The sequence below is a fragment of the Dama dama genome, chromosome 29, assembly GCF_033118175.1.
Source record: "Dama dama isolate Ldn47 chromosome 29, ASM3311817v1, whole genome shotgun sequence".
NCBI lineage: Eukaryota > Metazoa > Chordata > Mammalia > Artiodactyla > Cervidae > Dama > Dama dama.
Window position 1 is genome coordinate 52,891,421 of NC_083709.1, and position 26,701 is coordinate 52,918,121.

General features: G+C 41.0%; 1 protein-coding gene across 4 annotated transcripts in view; it reads left to right on the plus strand.

Annotated features, from left to right (window-relative positions):
• Window positions 1–26,701, plus strand: part of TJP2 (tight junction protein 2) — a 124,249-nt gene that overhangs the window by 58,425 nt on the left and 39,123 nt on the right. The window lies entirely within an intron of this gene.

Sequence of the window (26,701 nt, forward strand, 5' to 3'; positions counted from 1 at the left end):
ATTTTCTCCGTGAGAGGCAACATAAGCTTTTTGATTGGGATGAGCTTCGTCAAAATGAATGCTTAGAAAACAGTGAACTGCAAAATAAATGTCCCCAGTTAGATGTAAACCTCATTGCTTGTGTTTATCCTTTTGGAAGAGCAGTGTGTTTTCTGAGAGGCCTGGGTTCTGCCTGGTGTTGGAAGAAGGGTCACTTTTAACACTGGGGGGGTGATTGTGAATTTTTGAGGCCAGGTATGGTCCTTGGCATTACTACTCCAGGCATAGAATAGTTGCTCAGTAAATCAGGGAAGGTGAAAGGAGGAGAATGGAGACAGTCCTTTTGAAAACTGAAAAGAGATTGGTCTGGGTATGTATTCTCTTGCCTTGCTCACTGTGTTTCCCACTGTCCCCCCCTTCCCCCCAAAACCATGCTGGTGGCTTGGAGACTGAAGCTGCAACATTCCATTACATTATTGGATGAACAAATGTAAAATAGGCATTAATGGACTTTATAGAATGGTTCTGAAGCTCTGTCCTTGATTTCTGCAAACATGGGTATGTTGGGGGCTGGCTTTCTAAAGTTACACCCAAGTATCCAGTAGAACTCCTGATATCTCTGTAAAATACCTAATGGTCAGGGGACCCCAGGACATAAAGTAAGATACAGACAGACTTTTCTCTGGTGAAGTGAGAGAAGCCACATAGCTGATGCAGTGTTAGTGCAGTGTTAGACCTTGGTACGGACCTCACTGAATCCTCCCAACCAGCTGGGAGTGGGTGTTAAAACTCAATTTTATAGGTGAGGATAATGAGGCTCAGAAATGTTAAGTAACATGTCCAGTGTTGCATAGCTTGTGTGACAGGGAGGGAATTTGAGTCAAGGTCCATTTAATTTGAAACTTACAGGTGCTTTCAGCTCCCAGCTCTCCTTTCCAGAATCAGATGAGCAGAGAAATAAGAGGGAGAAGCTAATGGCCCTCTCTCTGTTGATTTGTAGGATTTTTTTCACATTATCACTGAAAGTATACAGAAAGTTTTCCTCCAGGGAGTCACAATGAAATAGCAATGTTTTTAATAAGAGTTGTTTTCATTTTTCAATGACCCATTACTGTAGGAAGCCCCAAAGACGCTAAGGTGAGCAAGACACAGTTTTATGGGGAAGTCGATTATGTAGGCTACTAGTGAAAATCATAGTTTTGTTATAGAAATATTAAGACTCTCAAGTGAGAGTGTCCACTTTCTTCAAGTCCACAGCCTCTAGTTAGAAATGACTGTGTAATCCCATCCCACAGAAAACAGCAGTTGTTGTCAATGTCAAGAAAAACTTGTTGCGGCTACAAAGCATCTGAGTTGTGGAATCAGAAAGAATGTTCATTTTTGATAGGCAAGTTTGGGAACTTGCCTGTTAAGGATCAGAATTCCATTATTAGTTTCATCAGGATCAAAGTACATCTTTTAAAAAACACTAAGAGGTGTAGATCACCAGGCATGCACAGTTCAGTGGCAGGTAGGTCATCTTTTTGTGATATCTACCTGAGACTGGAAGCATTGATATATAAAACTGAGGGATTGGGTTAAAGATAGAAAGGGAATTTTGGAGCTTCATTTGGCGATGGAGTGCTGGAGGGTTCGCCTTTGGAGGCTTTGGGGTAGGAGGACGTTGAAAACCAGAGCAACAAGCACAAGGGGTAGAAAGAGCTAGACAGGCTCCAAGTGCAAACTTTCTCTCCTGTTCCCCCTGGAGTCCTGTTAAGGGCATTTTTGTCATCCTCACAGCCTCACGGCATGGCTTTCTTCCCTGAGGACCCAGAATTGAGGAGTTCCATGAGCTTCCATAGACAGTTTAATAAGGCTGACATTGTTTGAAATGTTGGTTCTTGGTTCGAAGCTCAGCCATGACAAAAGGTAGATATGTAATTCTGACCAGATTCTGTGGTGGGTGATGGAAACTTCTAGTGTTCTCATGTTCTCTTTAAAAAATTTCTTCTCCCGTGGCACTGGTCTTGGTCTGTAGGTGTCACTTGCTCATTGTCTTTTTGTGGGGGTACACAGGCAGCAGCCCAGCTTGAGAGCAGAACCAAAGTTTTTCACTTCTCTGTGTTCAGCACATTTCTTCACAGAGTGTCTTGCCCAATAAGTGTGTTGATAATGCTCCCACCTGTAGTTAATTATCCACTTGGAGGACTATCTGAAGCAAGGTTTTGATCTCAGGCCAGCTTTCTATGTGGTATGTGATTGGAAATTGTTAACAAGTTCAGATTTTTGTTTAGGTAAAATATAACCAGAAGTTCCATTGCTACCAAAACCAAGGGTAGTTCACTTTGAATTGACCTAACTTTGCAATTATATATACACTAAGACCTTGTATGTGTATGTGTGTGCTCAGTTTGTGGACTCTTTGTGGCCCCGTGAAGGATAGCCTGCCAGTCTCCTCTGTCCATGGAATTTTCTAGGCAAGAAGACTGGAGTGGGTTGCCATTTCCTCCTCCAGGGGATCTTCCTGACCCAGGGATTGAACCAACGTCCCTTGTTGTCTCCTGCATTGCAGGTGGATTCTTTACCATTGCACCTCCTGGGAAGCCCCTATTCACTAAGAACTAACACCTTATTAATTGAAAAGAAAAAGAAACAAGAAAACAAAATTATCCCCAAACAGTGACTAGATGGTGAGCCAGTTGAGAAGTTATGAGTGGAGACTTCCTCCAAGTTAAGAAGTAACTTAAATAGGAGAAAGTACATGTCAAAGCACATTTTAAGATGTGGAAAGGCTATAACAGTGAACTGCCCTTCAATGATAAAACATTTCGGCCTGAGTTTTGGATGTTGTTATTTATGCTCTGGATTTCCAGCTTTGGGACAAATACTGTTTGTTGTATTTCTAAGTGGTTGGCTATTTCATTTCTAAACAATTCATTCTTTCCTGGGGGATGGAAAGGACTTCAAAGGTATGATAAACCATCACCTTGGTCAAAGTCGTGAAGAAATGTGCAGAAGAGGAATTAATGTTGTTCTTTGGATTTGGAAAAACTTGGGGCTGCCAGGTCAGCGACTGAGACCCCAGTTCAGTATTCACTGCCAATGCGTATTCACTGCCATTGTTCTCCAGACTATTCCAAGCCTTTCTACATCCTAAAAAAAAGGCATCCTCTGAGGGTGGGGACTGTTGTTCTATGTTGATAGGCCTTTGTTTTCAAAGCCTGAGTCACTGTAGATACTTAAATGCTTAATGACTAAAAGAGATCTTTAAAAAAAGTCTTTTATTAAATGTATACCATATCGCCTTTATAGAGTGAGACTTGTTTAATAGAGGAAGTACCCCCTCGTTTGTGTGACACTTCACAGTTTGTAAAAACTTCCATGTAAAATTCTCAGTTGATCTTCTCAAAGAAGCCTGTGAGGCGGGTACTATTACCTGAGCTGTGCAGAGAGCTTAGAGGTTTTACAGCTGGTTAGTGACAGACCAGGGGCTCATCTGTTGACAGACCAGAACAGCTGGTAAGAGCTCCAGAGTGTCGTGTTGTGTTGTCTGGCCCCCGACCCCAGCCTCCAGGGAAGCGGAAGCCTGAGTCTTCGTGGCAAATGCAGGAGAAGCCCTTACCTGAATTTCCTTAATCGCGCAGTGGCTTTGATATCTTTGTTCCCCACCAGGAGTTGAACCCTGGGCCCTCAGCAGCAAAAGCACTGAATCCTAACCCCTGGGCCGCCGGGGAACTCCCCAGTGAAGCACTCTTGACGGTGCATTTTGTTCCCGCGGTCCTTTGGCGTTTTCCATGTCTGTATCCATTTCCCAGAATGCTCGGTAAACATTCCTGTTGCAGGCCCTGATAGCAGTTTCTTGCCCACTCCTAAATTATGTACTTGCAAAGGTGACTTTGGAATTTGGCTTAGAAATGGTGGTTTGATTTAAACTTTCCTCACAGTCGAAGGGGGATCTTGACTGGGGTTTAAACCCTAGGGTAAACCCTCAGCCTTACTGCTCTGAGAAGGCCATTGCTGCCCCAGACTGAAACCCGGGAATTCAGTTTAGCTCTCCCTTTCTTCCTCCTTCCCACCTCTTGTATTCTGTAAGCCCCTGGGGCTGTCAACCTCAGCTTAGATTTCTTTCCTGCTTCTCAGGAAGATGAGGAGTCTGGTCTCAAATATATAAAAATACAGATCTACTCGTGCCCTTGACCCACCTTGGACTTTTACATACTTTTTTCATGCATGAGACCAGGATGCTTACTGAGACCCAGGTTCCCCCATCGGCCTCCCTATCTGTGTCCCAGCTGTGATGCTTTCTCACTGTGTCCTCTCTCCGTGGATTGAAGTCCCTATTTCCATGGGGTCGCTAAAAAGGAAAGCCTTCCCTGATCTCCCTGGAGAGGCCAGCTCCTCCTGTTCTATACGTTTCTGTACTTTCCCTTCATAGCCTGTGTCACAGGTTTAGTTCTACAGTTGCTGACAGACTCCTTGATTTACAGCTGAGCCACTGTCAGCCTGTAAGCTCCATGAAGGCAGGATCTTGTTTATTGTTCTCACTGTTTAATCTCTAATGCTCAGTACAAAGCCTGGCATGAAAAAGGTGTTTAATAAACATTTATTGGGTGAATCAACGAATGGATTCCACCTTCTATGTGAAACTTCAATTCTGATAACTCTTCCTCCTAGAAATTATATTCCAGCAATTAGGTCCAGCGATTAACAATGAGAAAGTGTTGTCTTCTACCTTCCACATGGTTTAACTTGCTCTGACTATCCCACAACTAGAACAGGGTCAAAAACCTTGTAAGGTGTCAGTTGATTGTAATATGCTCTAGTGGTTTTGTTTTGTTTTTGGCTGCCCCAAGTGGCATGCAGGATCTTAGTTCCCTGACCTGGGATCAAACCCATGTCAGCTGGAGTCCATCTACTGTTTTGTTTTGTTTTTTTCCCCAAACTTTAAACTTTTTATTTTGTATTGGGGTGTAGCTGATAACAGTGTGGTGATAGTTTTAGGTGAACAGTGAGCGGAATTACTCAGCCACACATATACATGCATCCATTCTCCCCCAAGCCCCACTCCCAACCAGGCTGGCACATAACTCTGAGCAGAGTTCCATGTGTTATACAATAGATGAGAGAGAGAGAGAGAGAGAGAGAGTGTGTGTGTGTGTGTGTGTTTTAAATAGTATATGTATGACAACTAAAAGTGTAATTTCTCACTTTGGGTCTTCTCCTTTGAATTGCATATGTACCTTGCCTATTATAAAAACTATAGTGGTGGGATTTTATTGTAATTATTATTTTTTTTTTATTATTGTAATTTTTAAAGCTCATTTCTAATCTCCGAATTACATTTTGAAATTTTTAATTTGAAAGGAAACGGCATCTCTCCTTTTTTATGTCTGCATCATTGCGCCACCTAGTGGGTTATGTCTGTTACTATGCGGTGGCTTAGCCGATTTCCTGATAAACACAAATTCCATGAAAGGGTAGTGAATGTTGGGTGCCTTCTTAAGCTTTAAGGTTGCATACAGCTTCTGCCAATAGTTTATGTTACTAGGCATAGACAAGTTTCTTGAGAGGAGCGCAACATTGTTTAATTCAGAATTTAAAAAATAATACTGACCTATGTCTGAAATTTCCCATGTCACCAGTAAAGGAAAAGAGTGAGGGTGGGGGTGGGGTATTGTACACATTTTTATGGACTGTCCATTTAACTCAATTTACATAATAATGCCATGCAAGATACTAGATCAAAGAAGGTTGTTCCTTCTAAGTTTAGCAATAAGGCTGTTCTAAACATCTGAACTTTTTCTTTCAGTTTTGTCATGAGAAAAAAAATAGAACGCTAACCGTTTTGATACGATTTGCTTTAGTTTCATCTCTTCTGTTTTATTATTAAGTCAAAATCATTATTAAGGCTTGTTGATGTGCACTTTCATTATTTTTAATAATTTGGCTTGGGCTCCCACCTTTCGTTGGTGTGGGAGCTGGATGCAGGAAACCTCACCTTTCCCCTTCCTGTCTCTGGTCTTTGCTGTCCCCTCCCCTTAATGGAGTGTTTTCTTCAACAGTCAGATGGGTCTTTGTTTTCCTCCATTGATTCTCTGAGATGGTGCGCACTCATCATGATGAATGTACCGTGCAAGTATACTTTCCATTGTCAAGTTTATATCTGAAATGTACAAGTATACAACTCAACAAGAGAACAACCCAATCGAAAAATGGGCAGAAGACATAAGTATACATTTCTCCAAAGAAGACATACAGATGGCCAGGAGACACAGGAAAAGATGCTCAACATTGCTAATTATTAGAGAAATGGAAGTCAAAACTACAATGAATGGCCATCATTAAAAAGTCTACAGATAACAAATGGTAGAGAGGATATGGAGAAAAGGAAATCCTCTCACACCGTTGGTGGGAATGTGAAGCCACTATGGAGAACAGTATGGAGGTTCCTTAAAAAACTAAAAATATAACTATCATATGATCTAGCAGTTCCACTCCTGGGCATATATCCAGACAAAACTCTAGTTCAAAAAGATACATGTACTCCTATTTTCATAGCAGCGCTATTCACAATAGTCAAAGACATGGAAGCAACCTAAATATCCATGAATGGATAAAGAAGATTTGGTACCTACACACGATAGAATACTGCTCAGCCATAAAAAGAACAAAATAATGCCATTTTCAGCAGCATGGATGCAATTAAAGATTAAGTAAAGTCGGAAAGAGAAAGGCCCAAAGAAGAGCAATGCCAGAAAATGTTCAAGCTACCACACAATTGCACTCTTCTCACACACTAGCAAAGTAATGCTCAAAATTCTCCAAGCCAGGCTTCAACAGTATGTGAACCATGAACTTCCAGATGTTCAAGCTGGATTTAGAAAAGGCAGAGGAGCCAGAGATCAAATTGCCAACATCCATTCAATCATCAAAAAAGCAAGAGAGTTCCAGAAAAACATCTACTTCTGCTTTATTGACTACACCAAAGCCTCTGACTGTGTGGATCACAACAGACTGTGGAAAATTCTTCAAGAGATGGGAATACCAGACCACCTGACCTGCCTCTTGAGAAACCTGTGTGCAGGTGAGGAAGCAACCGTTAGAACTGGACACGGAGCAACAGACTGGTTCCAAATCGGGAAAGGAGTAAGTCAAGGCTGTATATTGTCACCCTGCTTATTTAACTTATATGCAGAGTACATCGTGAGAAATGCTGGACTGGATGAAACACAAGTAGAAATCAAGATTGCTGGGAGAAATATCAATAACCTCAGATACGCAGTTGACACCACCCTTATGGCAGAAAGCGAAGAAAAACTAAAGAGCCTCTTGATGAAAGTGAAAGAGGAGAGTGAAAAAGTTGGCTTAAAGCTCAACATTCAGAAAACTAAGATCACGGTATCTGGTCCCATCACTTCATGGCAAACAGATGGGGAAACAATGGAAACAGTGACAGACTTTATTTTCTTGGGCTCCAAAGTCACTGCAGATAGTGACTGCAGCCATGAAATTAAAAGACGTTTACTTCTTGAAAGAAAAGTTATGACCAACCTAGACAGCATATTGGAGAAGGCAATGGCACCCCACTCCAGTACTCTTGCCTGGAAAATCCCAGGGACGGGGGAGCCTGGTAGGCTGCCGTCTATGGGGTCGTACAGGATCGGACACGACTGAAGTGACTTAACAGCAGCAGCAGACAGCATATTAAAAAGCAGAAAAAAAATAAAAAGCAGAGACATTACTTTGCCAACAAAGGTCTGTCTAGTCAAAGCTATGGTTTTTCCAGTAGTCATGTACGGATGTGAGAGTTGGACTATAAAGAAAGCTGAGCACCGAAGAATTATTTTTTCAACTGTGGTGTTGGAGAAGACTCTTGAGAGTCACTTGGACTGCAAGGAGATCCAACCAGTCCATCCTAAAGGAAATCAGTCCTGAGTATTCATTGGAAGGACTGATGCTGGGAAAGATTGAGGGCAGGAGGAGAAGGGATTGACAGAGGATGAGATGGTTAGATGGCATCACTGACTCAATGGACATGAGTTTGAGTAAGCTTGGGGAGTTGGCGATGGACAGGGAGGCCTGGTGTGCTTCAGTCCATGGGGTCACAAAGAGTCGGACCCAACTGAGCGACTGAACTAACCTGAAGAAAGAGAAAGACAAGTACTGTGTGATGTCACTTATATGTGGAATCTAAAATATGACACAAATGAACCAGTCTATGAAACAAACATAGTCATAAAGAACAGACTGGTGGTTGCCAAGGGGAAGGGGGTTAATGGAGGGATAGAGTGGGAGGTTGCAGTTAGCAGATGTAAGCTTATATGTAGAGAGAGAATAGATAAACAACAAGGTTCTGCTTATAGCCCAGAGAACTATATTCAATATCCTATGATAAATCATAATGAAAAGAATGTTTTTAAAGATATATATGTATAACTGAATCACTTTGCTGCACAGCAGTAATTAACAACATTGTAAGTCAACTTTACTTCAATTTTAAAAATAAAAATGTATGAGAAATACTTAGGCAGTTGAAGCCGTAAATTGTAAAGTTTTAAATCTCATCCATAGATAATGGCTTAATAGAAAATTATTGCGTCTCTTACTGAAAGCTGGTTGAATTCGTGTTTTCGAGGGGTCATTTGCAAAGTTTTACCCATGTGCCTACAAAAGGAGTTCAGGATATTTTTTCCCCACCGTCTCTTCTTTGTTTTTGCAGAAAAGTTTACCAAAAGAGTACCAGAAAAATCTTCAAAGTATGAAAACAAGCACTGCTTCTGTAAATAAGTAGTGTTTTGTCCTCAAAATAGCATTTGACTCATCTTGATACAGTGCTGTAAAATGCTAGAATGTAAGTCATTACACATGAAAAGACTTAGAAATGAGTATGTTCTTTAATTCTGAAATACCACAAATTATGGGGGAGGGGCTGCATAGCAACAGTGTTAGCTATATTATTTGTTATAGTAGCAAAAAATTGGTTACTAGGGATATGACTAATTATTTGGTAAGCATGACTGTTTACAAATTTAAGTTAAATATTCGGTTCTTTAATTGCATTTCAGGTGCTCAGTAGGTGCAGTTGGCTAGTGGTTATCATGACAGACAGCTCTGCTATCATGACAGAGTTCTGTTGGGAACACTTGAGTCTCCATCTTCAAAGTGCATACTAATCCCATGGGGGCTCTTGTTAAAATGCATATTCTTATCAATAGGTCCAAGGTAGGACTTGAGATTCTGCTTCCAGGTGTTGGCAATACAGTATCGAAATGTGAGGTTCTTTAAGTTCCTGTACTCATTCCCTGATTCTCACAGGAAAGGCATGTCTTTGAGGTGCAGGTCTCTGTAGGTTTCCTAACTTTCTGGGGATTAGCCAGGCACATTGATACATGGGGAAAGCACCCTGTGTGAGCTGTCCTCTGATAGTGCCTTGAGACTGGGAGTGACAGTTGACCTTGGGTATTTAATACAGGGCCAATCCTGCTGGCAGGATTTAGCTGAGCACTGTAATTGGTTTTCTAGCCTGCCTTTTGACAAAGCAGTTTATAATTTTCTTTATCTTGGTACCAGCATGGGTGGTGGCTTGTATGTGTGTTTATTTTTTTTAAGTGAAGCTATGTTTTAAGGTTATACAGGCTTAGTCAGATTTAAAATCATAGAGTAGACAGGGCTGTTACCGTGTTGCCAAATTAGCTCCTTCTTTTTTGGCTTATTAATGGCTTCTTTGTGATTACAAATAAGAATGGCCTGTTAAATTGTAATTATAATTTACAGCTTAGTGTCCAGAACTATGAACATAGAGGTCTTAAGTATAATTATCTGCTGATGGTATTGTTATTTTTTGCCTCCTGTCTTATTAAAATTGGACTCATACAGATCTGGATTTGGATAGTAACCATTTACCTACTAGCTGTGGAGTTGTGTGCAAGTTCCTTAATATCTCAGGTGATGTACATATACATATTCATATATATGTGTATATATGGCTTTCCAGGTGGCACAGTGGTAAGAATCCACCTGCCAGTGTAGGAGATGCCAGTGCAAGAGATACAGGTTCATAGATGCCCATCAGCAGACGAATGGATAAGGAAGCTGTGGTACATATACACCATGGAATATTACTCAGCCATTAAAAAGAATTCATTTGAATCAGTTCTAATGAGATGGATGAAACTGGAGCCCATTATACAGAGTGAAGTAAGCCAGAAAGATAAAGAACATTACAGCATACTAACACATATATATGGAATTTAGAAAGATGGTAACGACAACCCTATATGCAAAACAGAAAAAGAGACACAGAAGTACAGAACAGACTTTTGAACTCTGTGGGAGAAGGCGAGGGTGGGATGTTTCGAAAGAACAGCATGTATACTATCTATGGTGAAACAGATCACCAGCCCAGGTGGGATGCATGAGACAAGTGCTCGGGCCTGGTGCATTGGGAAGACCCAGAGGAATCGGGTGGAGAGGGAGGTGGGAGGGGGGACCGGGATGGGGAATACGTGTAAATCTATGGCTGATTCATATCAATGTATGACAAAACCCACTGAAATGTTGTGAAGTAATTAGCCTCCAACTAATAAAATAAATAAATTAAAAAAAAAGAGAGATACAGGTTCAGTCCCTGGGTTGGGAAGATCCCCTGGAGTAGGAATACTAGAGAAGAATACCAGAATGGGTTGCCATTTCCTATGTATGTGTAAGTATGTGTGTGTATATGTATACATATATATTTATATTTATATTGCATTTACCTGATGACTTAAGTTATAGAGCATCTTTTCATATGTTTCTTTACTATATATATCAATAACCTCAGATATGCAGATGACACCACCCTTATGGCAGAAAGCGAAGAAGAATTAAAGAGCCTCTTGATGAAAGTAAAGAGAGTGAAAAAGATGACTTAAAATTCAACATTCAGAAAACTAGGATCATAGCATCTGGTCCCATCACTTCATGGTAAATAGATGGAGAAACAATGGAAACAGTGATAGACTTTATTTTGTTGGACTCCAAAGTCACTGCAGATGGTGATTGCAGCCATGAAATTAGAAGACATTTGCTCTTTGGAAGAAAAGTTATGAGCAACATAGACAGCATGTTAAAAAGCAGAGACATTATTTTGCCAACAAAGGTCTGTCTAGTCAAAGCTATGGTTTTTCCAGTAATCATGTATGGGTGTGAGATTTGGACTATAAAGGAAGCTGAGCACCGAAGAATTGATGTTTTTGAACTGTGGTGGTGGGGAAGACTCTTGAGAGTCCCGTGGACAGCAAGGAGATCCAACCAGTCCATCCTAAAGGAAATCAGTCCTGAGTATTCTTGGAAGGACTGATGCTGAAGCTGAAACTTCAATACTTTGGCCACCTGATGCAAAGAACTGACTCATTGGAAAAGACCCTGATGCTGGGAAAGATTGAGGGCAGGAGGAGAAGGGGATGACAGAGGATGAGATGGTTGGATGGCATCACTGACTAAATGGACATGAGTTTGAGTAAGCTTGGGGAGTTGGTGACAGGGAGGCCTGGCGTGCTGCAGTCCATGGGGTTGCAAAGAGTTGGACACGACTGAGCGATTGAACTGAACTGAACTTACTGCATATATATCTTCTCTCGGTTGAGGTCTTTGGCCCATTTTTTTAGTCCAGTAGTTTTCTTATTGTTGAATTTTAGGAGTTCTTTGTATATTTTGGAGAACAGTCCTTTATCAGATGTAATTTTTACAAATATTTTCTCCCACTCGGGGGTTTATCTTCTTATTCTCTTGACATTGTCTTTCATAGAACAGAAGTTTTTGATTTTAATGAAGTTCAGCTTTTCAGTTTCTTGTTTTATTGGTCATCAGGATTTCTGTTTTCATATGTTAAAAAAGGGAGGAATTGTGTAGAGTTTTTGGAGGAATTACTGGGCCACAGCCATAAAGCATTCAGCACAGTGTCTGGCACATTGTAACATTCAGTTAATAATGAATATATATCAGGCCCCTCATTTAAGCATGTGTTTGCAAGGGCACAGTCATTAGGGAACTTGTACCTAACTGGTTATTGGAAGAACCAGAAATAAAATAAAGTCCAGCCCAATTCCCTCCCTGCACCCTTTTCTCAGCAAGTCACTGTGAACTAGTTACTGAGCCAGGTTGACTGAACCCAGGCCAACTGCTTGAAAGTGACTGTCATGCTTGTTAAGATGTTCTGAGTTGTCAGAGTGATTGGATCCATTGCAGGTCTGGTGTCCAAGCACCACCAACCGTGTTTTTGGGGTGGGTTCTTCGTTGGCAGGCCTGGGATCAGTCATCACTCATGGGTAGGTTCTGAAAGGCACAAAGTCTGTACAATGGAAAGGATACAGGCTTGGTAGCCATGCTGACATGGGTTAGAATCTGTCCTCTGCTACCTTTAACTTGTATGACCTCAGACGAGTTACTTTATTTGTCTGACTTCAGTCTTTTCTGTAAAATGAGTCCAATAATTATGATAATGATAATAGCTGGAAATGACAGAGCATTTACTGTTGGTGGGGGGCATCACCCTGAATTCTGTACATAAATAATCTGAATAAATTCTCACAACAACCCTAGCAGAGTAGGTCTTGTAACTGCCCTTGTTTTGCAGATGGGGGAAACTGAGGCATGCAGAAGTTAAGCATGGAAGTGGTAGAACAAGGATTAGAATCCCCACTTTCTGGAAATTCCCTGGTGGTCCAGTGGTTAGGACTCAGCACTCTAATGAGTGAGGGCCCGAGATTTATTCTCTGGTCGGGAACCAAGATCCTACAAACCGTGTGGTACAGCCAAAAAAAAAAAACCAGGATCCCCACTTTTTGATTGCAGAATCCATGGTGCATTTTTTTGTCTTAAAAAAAAAAAAAAAAGAAGCTTTATTGAGATACAGTTCACATATCAAAATAAAAGTGTACAATTCAGTGGGTTTTAGTATATTTACGGAGTTGTGACCAACACCATATCAGTTTGAGAACATTTTTATCACCTCAAAAAGGAAACTCCATACCCATTTAGCAAGTTACTCCCCACTTTCCCCCATATTCCCCTATTCCTAGGCAACCACTAATCTACATGTGATCTCTGTAGATTTGCCTCTTTCTGGATGCTTTACATAAATGGAACCATAATGTTTTGTGATTCTGCAAAATATAATGCATCTGGCATCTTCTGCTAATAATGTTTTCAAGGTTTATCCTTGTAGCATGTATTGGTATGTCTTTCCTTATTAGCCTGAATAATAATCCATTGTATTCATGTACCGCATTTTGTTTACCCATTTACAGTTGATGGACATTTGGGTGGTTTCCACGTTTTTGCTACGATAAATAATGCCACTGTGAACGTCTGTGTACAGGTGTTTGTGTGGACATATATTTTCATTTCCCTTGGGTTCCATGATGTGTTCTTAGTTAATCATACTGTGCTCTTCTGGGAAAAAGAACAGGTTCTTAAACGGGAGTGGTCACCTTATATTGCTGCTGCAGAATTGTGGTGGGGACTTTTATGGAGAGTGTTAATTGTGTGATGAGCACGGGATGAGGCTCTTTATAAGCATTTCTCCATTCAGTCCTCACAACAATTATAAAGGGTAGTGATTTTGAGCCCATTCTGTAGATGAAGCAACTGAGCCTCAGCAAGGGAACTGCTCCAGCTCATGGAACTTGTCAGGTGTGTGGGAGCTGAGCTTGGACCCTGACATGTGCAGTGCTCTGGACGGCTATTCCCACCGTGTTCTGTGGCCGTGGTGGTTGTCAGAGGCATTCATAACCATCCCACCTCCTCCTTGAAAGATTACCAGCCTGGTATTTCCTGTGTTTCTGTGGGAGTTTGCCTCAATTCGCCCTGTGAAAGAGATGAGGATATCCTTGTTTTTACCAACTGGCAGTGGAATTGAGTGGGTGCCCAAGGTCATGGGTCAGTTGGGAGGGGCAGAGTCTTGGCTGGAAGTGTCTTCTTGGAGCCTGGCTTCATTGCTTTTTGCATTTCAGCATAACTGCTTTCAAAATTGCACCTCTAGGCAAACTGTTGTCCTCTCTCTGTTCTCTATTATTTACTTAAATATGCACTGAAACTTTACCTTAGGTAAATAAAAGGTGATGGGGTTAAAATAACAACAACAACAAACCCCTCATAACTCTGGAACCCATCAGCAGTAGGTCTGGAATCTAAGCCTGTGAGTTGTTGAGCCATCAAGAATCCCTCTTGAAACTTCTGTGTGTTAAGTTTTTTCTCTCACCCTGGTCACACTCAGCTGCGTCCATTGTGAGTTGTGTGCTGTGAGCACACTGGCTATGCTAGTTGTCACTGTTCCCCGTCAGCGTTCACCTTCGTGAGTTGTGAAGGGAGGGTAAAGAGCTGGTGATGATCTTGTTATCATCAAGAATGTATTTCTACTTATGGAATCAACTATGAGAGACTGAGGGAAAAAAAAAGAATTACATAAGGGTTTGTTTAACTCACTGCTGACTTGGTTACTGCTACTGGAAAGGTTTAGTTTTGAAGAGACACAGGCAGGTGCCTGGAAGTCAAAATCTTGGTTTATAATTTAAAAAACTGCTCATTTTAGGAAAAGCAAGAGTGAAGCTCATTTTCAAACTTTTCTGGGAAAACGGAGTTTCTATAGGTTGTGGGCATCTGTGAAAAACTGTATGGAGCGCTATGGGCGAGGTACCTGCTGGGTGTTAATAGCTTCCTTCTGTTCCAGTTCTCACACTCATCTTGTCTCCTGTCTCTGGGGTGGATGTGTGTTTTAAGACTCCCAAGCTGTAGATTAGGTTATTTAACGCCTCTGTTCCATGCTGAGAGCGTAGCATCCTTTGCTTACCTCCCAGCCACACCAGTGCCTGTCTGCATTGCTTTGGACACACCTTACAGGTTGTCCCTCCTGCTCCGCCTGTGGTCCCCTCCCCAGGATATCCACCCACCCAGAAGTGAGTCATCTTTCAGCTCTGGGATATGCAGCCGTCCACCCTGGACCTCTCATCCCCGTTTCATAAGATGCACCCATGCCATCAGGTCCACATTGCATATGCCTGCCATTGCCTCAGAGATCACCCTGCTCCAGCCCCATGTGGCCTTTCCTTTCATGATTATAAGCTTGTTTTTCACCTCATGGCCTTTGCATCTACTTTTCCCTCTACTTGGAGAGAGGTCCAGGTTTTCTTATGATTCCTTCTTTCCAGTGTCACATCCCATGGCAGTTACTGCTACTGGAGATTATATGTTTACTTGTCTATTGTCTGTTTTCTCTGTTAAAATCCTCCCTGTGTGGGGAGAACTGATTCGTGTACCCCCAGCAGTGTCTGACATGTCCTAGGTTCCTGGGGAATATTTGTTGAGTTTATGAGCCTTGTCTATCCATCTACTGTTGCAGCTGGACTGCATTGTGATTACTGTTTACGTGTCCTGGTTCCCCCCTGGACTGTCACTGCCTGAGGGTAATGATGTAGGATAATTTTTCTTTTATCCATAGGGTGGGTGCTAATTGCTCAGTAGATGTTTCTTAAATACTTGACTATGAAAGTTAGGGATCTTGGGAAAGGTAAATCTGTAAACTCTTGATCTTCTCATGGAGGCAGCTGTCCACCACAAAACGTCCTTTGATGCCACTGATAGAACAACTGCTCATCAGAAAAGGCTGCAGTGGTTCTGATGGCCTTTTCATTAGTGGCCCTCTACCTTTCTTTTTCAGGGTCTTTGCCCTCTGCTGTTCTTTGGGTCCTGCCCAATCCAGTGCACATGTGTTCAATCATGTCCAACTCTTTGCGACCTTCTTGGACTGTAGCCCACCAGGCTCCCCTGTCCCTGGGATTTCCCAGGCAAGAATACCAGAGTGGGTTTGCTATTTCCTTCTGTAGAGGGAATCTTCCCAACCCGTGGATCCAACCCGCAACTCCTGCATTGGCAGGCAGATTCTTTACCACTGAACCACTTTGTAAACCCTGCACAACTGACCCCCACCCCCAGTTGTATTCATTCTTCAGACCTCATCTCACTGGCCTTGTTCATGGAAAATAGCCCCTATTCTCCAATCATCCAATGAGATCAGGTGTTAGCTCCTGTCAAACTTTCCTGAAGACAGTGCTATATATGGTTTGATCCTCATTTGAACATCAGGGTCTGGCATGTTGCGCTTGGTAAACGTTTGTTGAATGAGTAAGTAAAGAATTAATATGGAAGTATATACACTACTATATGTAAAATAGATAGCCAGTGGAAAATTGCTGTAATACTCAGGGAGTTCAAACTGGTGCTCTGACAACCTAGAGGGTAGAATGAGGTGGGCGGTGGGAAGGAGGTTCAAGAGGAAGGGGACAGATGTATGCCTATGGCTGATTCATGCCGAGGTATGGCAGAAACCAACACAATATTGTAAAGCAATTATCCTTCAATTAAAAATAGATTTAAAAAAAAGAATGAGTATATTTACATACCCATGTTCATAGCAGCAGTATTCACAATTCAAGAGGTAATAGTAACCCAAGTGTCCATTGATGGATGAATAAATAAAATATGGCATACCACATACAATGGAATATTAGCCTTAAAAAGGAAGGAAAATCTGGCACATGTAGGAAGGCTTAACCTTAAGGACATTATGCTAAATGAAATAACCCAGAACCAAAAAAGCCGAATACTATATGATTCCACTTGCATGAGATATTCAAAATAGTTACGTTCATGGAAACAGAAAGAATAGTGATTGTGAGGGGCTGAGAAGAGGAGGAAAGAGAAGTTGTTGAAGGGGTCTAGAGTTTCAGTTTTGCACGATGAGAAAGTACTGGAGATTGGCTGCGTAACAATGTCAGCAGACCTAACACTACTGAACTGAACACTTAGAAATGGTTAAGATGGTACATTTTATGTTATGCAGTGTTTTTTTGTTGTTGTTTTGCTAAGTTGTGTCTGTGTTGTTTTGCTGCAGTCATCTCTGACTCTTTTCGACCCTATGGACTGTAGCCCTCCAGGCTTTTCTGTCCATGGGATTCTCCAGGCAAGAATACTGGAGTGGGGATCTTCCCAACCCAGGGATTGAACCCACATCTCTTATGTCTCCTGCATAATTTAAAAAAGAGTGAGTGATGGCAGAAACCGTAAGTTTTGGAAATCATTGAAGAAAAATCTGGAATTGTTAACTTGTAGAATGCCAGTGACTTCTAGGTAATATTCATGCATTTAAGGGAAAGAAGTATTTATTTCCTCATCAGGGCAGCAGGAGTGTTTTCCTGAGGATGGTCACAGGAAAGGGGCAAGCTGCTTTGTGCCCTCCATCCATGCTCCTCTGTGCCCGGGGCCCTGGGCTGAGCCCGGCTGGTGTGGGCGCCTGCACACCCGGGGTTGAGTCTTGGGTATCCACTCAGCTCCCAAGGTCCTACTCCAGTAGGGCTCCTTTGTCTTCCGTGCCCTCTCAGTGTAAGATTTGAAACAAACTTTCATTCATTTCTGATCCCGTCTTGCTGGCGCAGCACTTCTGAAGCACCTTCTCTTACGGAGTCCAGGGGAAGGCCATGAACTCTTTTGAGAGCCCATTCAGCTGCGCTTTGCACTTTGTAGGGAGAGGTTGCCGCACTCCAGGCTGACACTGGCCCTCTGAGGTGTAGGTGTGCTTTCCTCATTTAGTAAAGGAGATGGGTTATCCCAGGCCCCACAGCTCGGTGACAGGACAGAGACTGCCCCTGGATCGTCCTTGCCTCTGCGTCAAGTTGCTCCTTTTGTGGTCTGCATCTCGTGGTCTACATTTCATTCACATCTCAACCTCAAACTCTGGAGAAGGAAATGGCAACCCACTCCAGTATTCTTGCCTGGAAAATCCCAGGCAATGTTGCAGGAAGGAGGACCCCTTCCAGGGCCCGAAACCGGGCTCTTGTCTAACACTTGGAAATGAATTGTCCTAGGAGACACATCTGCTGACAAAGCCAGAGATTTTATTGGGAAAGGGCACCCAGGTGGAGAGCAGGAGAGTAAGGGAACCCAGGAGAACAGCTCTGTCACATGGTTTGCAGTCTTGGGTTTTATGGATAGGATTAGTTTCTGGTTGTCTTTAGTCAATCATTCTGACTCAGAGTCCTTCCTGGTGGTGCACGTCTTGTTCAATCAACCAAGACAAAGAGAAGGGTTCTGGGAGGTGGTCGGACATGTGGGGTCTCCTTTTGACCTTTCCTGAACTCTTCCAGTTGTTGGTGGCTTATTAGTTCCGTGTTCCTTAGCAGGACCTCCTGTCGTGAAACAACTCATGCAAATGGTTACTATGGCGCCTGGCCAGGATGGGGGGTTTCAATCAGTGTGCTTCCCCTAACAGACGGAGGAGGCTGGTGGGCTACGTAGGGTTAGGGTTAGGGTCAGGGTCAGGGTTACAGTCCATGGGGTCACAAAGCGTCAGACACGGCTGAGCACACAACCTCAAACAATGTAGAGGGCACGCTCCTCCCTTGCAGCCTGCTCAGTCTGGCCCATTGGTATAACATACAGTATATGGTGACAAGGACCACCACTCCCCAAGATGCTTCCAAAATCCCAACCCAGCTCCCAGACCCCCAGCATCCCAGCATCCCCAGGCTTTCTTAGATGTTCAAAAACCCAAAATGTGCTTTTCCACCCCCACCTTCTGCAAGTGGTGAAGACAAAGAAATGGAGAGCAGGACTCTTTGTTATTCTTTTATCTGTGAAGTTTACAGAAAGGGGAGAGAGAGGAGGAGGCTCTGCTGAGTGAGCACTCTGCCCCCACTATGGCCCTGACTGTACCCACTGCCAAGGATGAGCAGCTTCTTATCTTCAAGCCTTTTAATTTTCTAGGTGATAACAGCAATCCCAGGCACCTGAAACATTACCAGTTACTGTTCAGCCAGCTTATGCTTTTTGTGTGTGTGTCCTGGGGCGGGGAGGCATCTATGTAAATAAATACTTCTCTAAGTGTTCCTTTCCACAATATTGCTCTAGAATGTCTTACTTAACTTAAAAATTTCTACTCGGATACTGAATCATTTTACATGTCTAAAAGAAATATTTACTCTTAATTCTCTAGTTCCCTGGCATGGGAGAGAGGGAGGGAAAGAGCCAGCAGAGTGGTGCAAATCCAGAATGCTTTCTTTTTCCTCATAAGTAGTGCTTTTCAGAGCGTTTGGTGTCCCGCTGTATGGATGTGTCACTGTGTGAGATGACAACAGGATTTGCTGGGAATGTGGGCCACTATTGTATCCGCCTTACGTAACCACGTGGAGTGGTGGCAATGGGTGAGCAGCCTGGGATGTAGGCAGTGCTCTGGCTGGTCACCCTCCCAGAGGCCATGAAGACCGCGCAGTTTCTCCAGAGGATGTGGGTCCAGGCTGTTAAAAAGTTGGGGAGATTGAAAGGCCATGTGAGTCCCTCTGCAAGCTCTCCTTTCCCCCTTTTCTTCCCCAACCTTTCTTTGTGGGAAATTGGGAGGGGGGAGCCTTCTCACAGTGATTCCTTTCTCCTCTGATTTATTTGTGCTTCTGGCAGCCCTCAGGAACAAATTGTGAGATGCAGATTGTAGTCATTGGTGGATTTAAAAAATACTTGTCTTATATTAGGCAGACTTCTGTGAAACTGATAGCCTCTTAATGGGATTTATGAATCAAAGGCTGCTGTTTTCCCTGTGTTGGGAATCTGCAAGCACAGTGTTGCTTTCTGGGGAAAGATGTTTGTTTGTATTTGGGTAATTGTAATTTCTTATTTTGGGTAAAGAGCTTTCTGCTTCCTTATCCAGCAGAAATCTATATTTTTCTTCTTCTTCTTATTTTTTAGTATTCTTTTTATCTTGGTTTCTAAATGATAGAAAAAAGTTTTTTCCCTTGTTCTTTTTTTCCCTCAATAGATTGAACATGGAATGCACTGTAACATGTATAAGTGTTTACTTCTATGACGGGATTTTTATCAAACATGTCCCTTATGGGCAGATATTGATTCATCTCTGGCTCTGACTTTCCATCACTGAAAACCAACAGTTTGTAGATAAAAAGCTTAAACATTTCCTGTTGGGAGAGTCAAGACAGTGAAGACTTTTAGTGACTGCCTCCTGGTTGGTTTTTATCACATTTTGATATTCTTTATGTAAAATACGGAATTTACCTATTTGGCCAAGATTTTTTCACAGGAAAGAAACTTTAACAACTAGAGAGTATTTTTAAAGAGACAAATCAAATAACTATTTGTCCCTTTCTCATTCTTCATGTAAATACGTTACTGCCAACATAAAGCTTTTTATTTACAGTTTTTAAAAAATGGCCCCCGTTTATCTTTCTGTGTTGTCTAAGAATTGAGTCATTACAATTTCGTGGGGGTGGTTATTCACCGTACATACAGAAAAAGTGAAAGTGATGTGGGGAAGAGCACTGGAGATCCTCCTGCTGCTGGAATGCTGTCTCTTGGGTTGAAAAGGAGACTTGGCTTCTTCTGCAGCCTTCTGCTCCCCTGGAGCCAGCCTGCTTCTGCACCTTGCCTGCCTTCACGCACCTCTCAAATTATTGCTCCCATCCCCTGCTTGCCCCCTCTGCCAGTCTGAAGGATCGCACTTTTGCTCTTTGGCTTTGCTGTCTGTGCTGCATTAACAAATATTGGTATGAGGTCCTTGGGCCAGGAATCATTGGGTACCCTTTGGTGTTCACTAATGAGCCCACCCTTCCTTCCCCCCTGTTTTTTAACTTATAAAGTGTTTGGTATATAAGAGAATTATGTATCTAAATCATAAAGTGTAATTATAAAATATACTCGTGAGCTCATCACGATACCCATGGACCCTCACTAGGGTGGACCCAAGGTCCTTTCTCACTCATCTACCTCATCCTGGGTCACACACACACAGACATCTCTAAACAAAAGTGTACAGTGCAGTGGTGTCCCATATATTCACATTTCCACGAAATAGTGTTTGCTCTTTGAATTGTATAAAAATGATAGCTGTCTATATAAATCCTTGTAGGATGTTTTTCACTTAGTGTTATGTTTGAGATGCATCTGTGTTGTGGATGTGTGGCTCTAGTTTTCATTGCATTTTAATAATTTATCACAATTTATTTGTCTGTTCTGCTCTTGATGGATCATTCAGGTTGTCTCGGTGTGGGCTGTTGAAACATTCCTGCTGTGAATACTCTGTGGATCTGTGCACACATACTGGCACATTTCTCTTGGGCCTCTGACCAGGAGAGAAATCATTGCATCGTGAATACGAGTCCCTTTACCCTGCCTGATGTATGTGTACTTTTCCTATGGCCTTGCATGTGAAGCTCTCCGAAGGCTAAGCGGCTCCCTGCCCGCATTCATGCAGTGTCTAAATATTGATGGCAGTTCTTGGATCTCTGCACAGCCCAGCACAGGTTGGGTGGGGCCCAAGCCCATTGGCCCGGTTTGAAAGGCATGGTCTCAGCTGTCAGCTAAGCTGATGCATGCCTGCGGGCTGTCCGTGGGGATGTATCGGGAGCTGATTTTCTGTGATTGTGTAGGGTGCTCTGTGTTTCTGGAAAGATAGTAATACAGATGAGGCAGAGAAGACACTTAGGATTTGCTGTTTTAGGCACACCCGTGGTTGGTAAGCTCTACCTGTCACCTGTAGTCCAGGCGCCACAAACCCACATGCTTGGCATATAATGGATGTTCAATAAATATTTTTGAGTGAGTGAATAAGTGAATGAATGAAAGAATGAAGGGTTTTCTGTGAGACCTTTGTAAAAAGTTACAGCTTTGTGGGTTGTATGCAACATGGTTTATTTTTAATGCTCAAGAGAGATATTAAAATTTATTTTCACTCTAATTTCTTCACCTTTAAAGATTTGAAATTTATCACTTAGTATATTCTCTTAAAATTTAAGTAGTTAATGGTTTGTGTCACAGCCCATTAACTCTAGGTAAGAAAAGGTTGCTTATAATCTGAGCAGTTTCAAAGCAAGTTGATGAAGTCTTTGGCACCTGGCAAGGTCTGATTGATTAAAAATTTGATTCATTCCTGTGATTGGCACAGTAGTGGTAAGGGATTAATCCTTTCTCTGACAAATCGAATTTAAATTACTCCTACAGGCAGCACAGGAATACTTAAAGGCAATTTAATTTTATTAAGAAAGAATAGTGAATTACAAAAGCCAGGTTCATACTTGGAGAATGTTTCGAAAATAACATTTTGAAGTAATGTATTTATTTTGATAACTGATAAAAAATTTAAATCTGTTAATAGAGAGTTTTCTGTTTTTTTGATACATATTCTAAAAGCAACGTGCTCATAAAAATATTCTCTAAAGCCTCACAACTCCTGGAGAAATTGAACATTTATTGGTATTTACTCTTCCAGTAAAAAAAGGACTCTTGCAGTCCTTTCCCTGTATGCTTACAAAAATAAATAAGTCGGGGAAATAAGAAACAGAAACAAACAATGATGTTTTGTACCTTGATTCTTTTTCCTTTAATAGACATTTAAGTGATATATATATATGTGTGTGTGTGTGTGTGTGTGTGTGTGTGTGTGTGTGTGTGTGTGTGTGTATAATCAGTCTCCTATTGTTGAGCATTTGATTGATTATTAAAAACTATAAACAGCTGTATATTTATATAAATTTATATGTATATCTTTGTGCACTTGTACAAGTATTTCTGTAGAATAAATTACTAGAACTGGAACTGATTGATCAAGTGGTATGTAGATTTAACATTTTGAAATACATTAGGCATTTGCCTTCTGGAAGATTTATGCCAATTTATATTCCCACTGCTTCCCAAGAACAGGTTGGCCTAAGAGCATAAAACTAATTCTTTTTCTAATTGAAAATATGGTCATCATGATGAAAAAAACTTTAGAAATGGACAGAAGTTAAATGATTATTTCAGTGCCTGTGTGTTTCACTGTGAATTGATTTATTTAACCTAAAGATCACTGTCCTTTTGGGAATTGTGCTCTCCATCCACCCCATAGCATTGCCCAATCCTCAGGGTCATTGTCATGGTACTGCTTCTTTCCTGATGACTTTTAAACACTTTTTTGGCGTAGGGTACTGAATGATGGTTCTTCTTAATACATGAGAGTATAGCTATACTCAAAGAGGAGTTGGCAACTGTATTTATTTTACCACAACTTTCAGAGTAATTCACTGTTGAAATCTGTTAGCTTTAAAGTAAAGTGCAGAGAAGAAACTTGGAAAATATACATGCTAGTAAGATTACTTCCGGGTGATAGTGGATTGGTTGTGTTGAAGCCACATTGAAAACAGGTGTCGAGATGTTAGGAGGTGTTCTGTGAAAATAGAAAGGGATGATCAATTCTGATCAGCTGGATTTCTGCTTATTATTTTCCTTTAAGAAGAAACACTTTAAAAAAAAATTGGAAACTTTATTAAAATCTTGGAAAAGTTGTGTTATACTGGCACAAATTGGAAAATGCTATATAGACAACAAAAATCCAGAGAGAAATGGCCATAAACTATTTCTGTCCAGAACATCAGACCATAGGCACCTGAGTTTCCAGCTGACCACCTCAAGCGTGATATGGAAAAAGCAGAGAGCCACTGAATGGAGTAGAAATTTACTTTAAAGGAAAACTTGTATGTAATAGAAATCGGTGTCTTCATCATATTAATTGAGTGATGAATGAATAATATATCTGTTAGCTTATTGAAAAGAAAACATTTTTGAGTGCCTACTCTGTGTGCCAGACACTGTTCTAGAAGATATGAGACAAAAGTGAGATAGAAAAAAGTCACTTGAAAATTCATTTTCTTTTTTTTAAATTGAAGAACAGTGGTCGTGGTGAATAAACTTAAACAATGGGAGAGATTTACATATTTTAGACAATTACCTCCTTTGAATGCTTACATATTTCACTGTGTTACCATGCCTTCATTTAGCCTAAGCATCAACCCTTTTTGGACACTAATGCACCCCCACCCCCAAAGCACTCAGTCCCAGGTGTGCTGGTAGCACAGAAACTAATTCTCACCTTTTCCAGGCACCCTTTTTTTAGTTCTTTCTAACCCTAGAGACAATCTAAGTTCTATATTTAAATCTCTTTCTGAGAATCTGATCTCTTGGAGCCAGATGGTATTAACCAGGGAAATGTCCCCACTGTAAGTACATAGAGGGAGGAGGGAACTAAAGGATTATAAACTCCTCTGATTTGAGTAATCAGTGACAGCCACTCAAGAGTAGTCTGGCTCATCTTCTCTACAAACAAAATTTCCTTTTTCTAACTCGATTCTACCAAAAGAAAGACATTATCTGCTCTAATATATCAGTTGTTAGTTTTCTGTGCTCAGCGGCATCTTCCCCCGCCCCTCCTCCCCACCAAGCCTAAGAGCTTAACTGGGTGAAACAGGAGGATGGTACCTGGACATGTTTTGATTCTCTTCTCTCTGTCTTATTAGTAGCAGTGCAGGAATTGGCAAATTTGTAAAATATTTGTAATATTTTACATTAAAAAATTTTTAATGTAAAATAGAGAGTTTTTCTTAAATTATTTGTAAATAAGTACAGTAAAGCTTTTTATTCATATAATTAAGTTTCTTTAAGTCCTTATGTTTTAGATATTGTCTATTAAAAAACATATAACTAGATCTTCTTGTTTTTAATCCATTTTGACCATCTGTCTTTATTGTGGTAACTCTTCTACATTCATTTCTACAATCGTAGTTTATGTTTTGTACTAATATTTGCCCTCCTTTTACTCAATTTCCCATTTTGTCTCTTCTGCCTTCTTTTGGATTGACTTTTGTTTTCATTTTATTTTTCCCTTTGCTATTTTGGAAGTTATATATTCTAATTATTCCCATACCAGAAAATTTAATATGTGGATTTTTCTCAATGAAGTTCAAAATTAATCAACAGTTTAATTCTGCTCTTGAATGCAATATTTAGAATAATTAAATCATGTTACAGTCTTCTAGATTTACCTACTGTGTTGCCTAGTAGTATGTGTGTGTGTGTGTGTGCGCGCGCGCTCAATTGTTTCCGACCTTTTGCAACCCCATGGACTGTAGTCAGCCATGCTTCTCTGTCCATGGAATTTTCCAGGTGAGAATACTGGAGTGGGTTGCCATGCCCTCCTCCAGGGGATCTTCCTGACCCACGGATCGAACCCACATCTCCTGCATCTCCTACTTTGGCAGGTGGATTCTTTACCACTGAGCCACTTGGGTGCTCACAGAATTTTAGTTCTTAGTTAACTCTCAAAACTTACATGTTTATTATAGTTGCATAAAGGCAATATACATCCGGGTGTACCTCCCTTCTTGTTTTATTCTTTTTTCTGGGATTATTTTCCTTTCTTAAATTTGTCCTTTGGAAGTTCTTTTACTGCTTGTCTTTGGTAATAATCTGTCTCAATTTTGTTTTTTAAAAAAATGTCTGTCCCCCAAATCAACAGATACTGTTCTAAAGATATAGTTCTACTGAGTTCAGGCTTTCATTATTGCTGTTTCCAAGTCAAGTTTTATTCTAATTGCTCTTTTGTACTCTTTTCTACCTAGCTACTCTCAAGTCTCTATATCTTTTTCTGTAGTAAGATTACCATGTTTTTCAAAGTGATTTTTTTAATTTGTTTTTTTTAATTTACCCTGTTTGTGATGTATCAGTCTTGAACCTGAAGAATCATCAGGTCTTGTTGTTTTGGAGTATTGCATCTGTCTCACTTTCTTTTTTTTTTTTTTTTATTTATTTTTATTAGTTGGAGGCTAATTACTTTACAATATTGTAGTGCCATACATTGACATGAATCAGCCATGGATTTACATGTATTCCCCATCCCAATCCCCCCTCCCACCTCCCTCTCCACCTGATTCCTCTGGGTCTTTTTTAATTTCTTCTGGAAATCTAGATAGACACATTGTAAGACTGTTTCACCTTTAACTTCTTTCAGCTGTTTCACTTTTTTAATGATTTTTGTTGCACTGGGCAATTTATTCACATCTTTCTTCCAATTCATTATTATCTTCAACTGTCTGTGGTATGTGGTTCAATCTGTTTTTAAACGTAATTTTATTATCGTATTTTTTTTTATTTCTAAAAAAATTTTAGATTTGCTTGGTCATTTTTGATGCTCTTCTTTGATTACACTTTGAATTCCCCCTTTTTAATTTCTTATGAAAGACACATGAAACATATACTTTTCTTTTGGTCTGTGATTGATTTTTTCCAAAATCCACAGACTTTGATTCTGCAGTTACTTTCTCTTAACTCTCACTAATGATGACCTGTTTTGTGTTTGTGTTTAAACTGTGAACTCATGTTCCACAGATACTTGTCTGCAGGATTCTCTGAAGCCTGTTTTGTAGTGTGTTCCTGGGTATTTTTAGTGTGTTCCTGGAGTATTTCGTTCACTCCATGTACCTGGGTGGTGCTGCCAATGTAGAACCACTTTGGGTATGAGTGGGTATGAAATATGAATTTCAGTCTCAAGCCTGAGTGAGTACAGGTCTATCAATACAGGAATTCTCCAGGGAGATATTTTTAGATATTTCCACTCTGCCCAGAGCCAAGAAAGAGACAGGCAGCGGTGCCTGCTGTCTCCATCTGCCTCGCACGCTTTTCCCCCGTATACATCCACTCTGATCTGATCGCCACCCTGTTTACATCTACAGTTTTCTCTCTTTCCAGCCTCCTGTTGAAATGCCTGCTGCAGTGCTGCCTTATCTCTCTGGCTTTGAGCTTTCTTGGCATTTCTTGCCTTTAAGGATTTCCCCTCAAATCCAGCATGCATTTAATGGATTATTATGATTATGAAATGATATCCACTATTTTCAGGTTT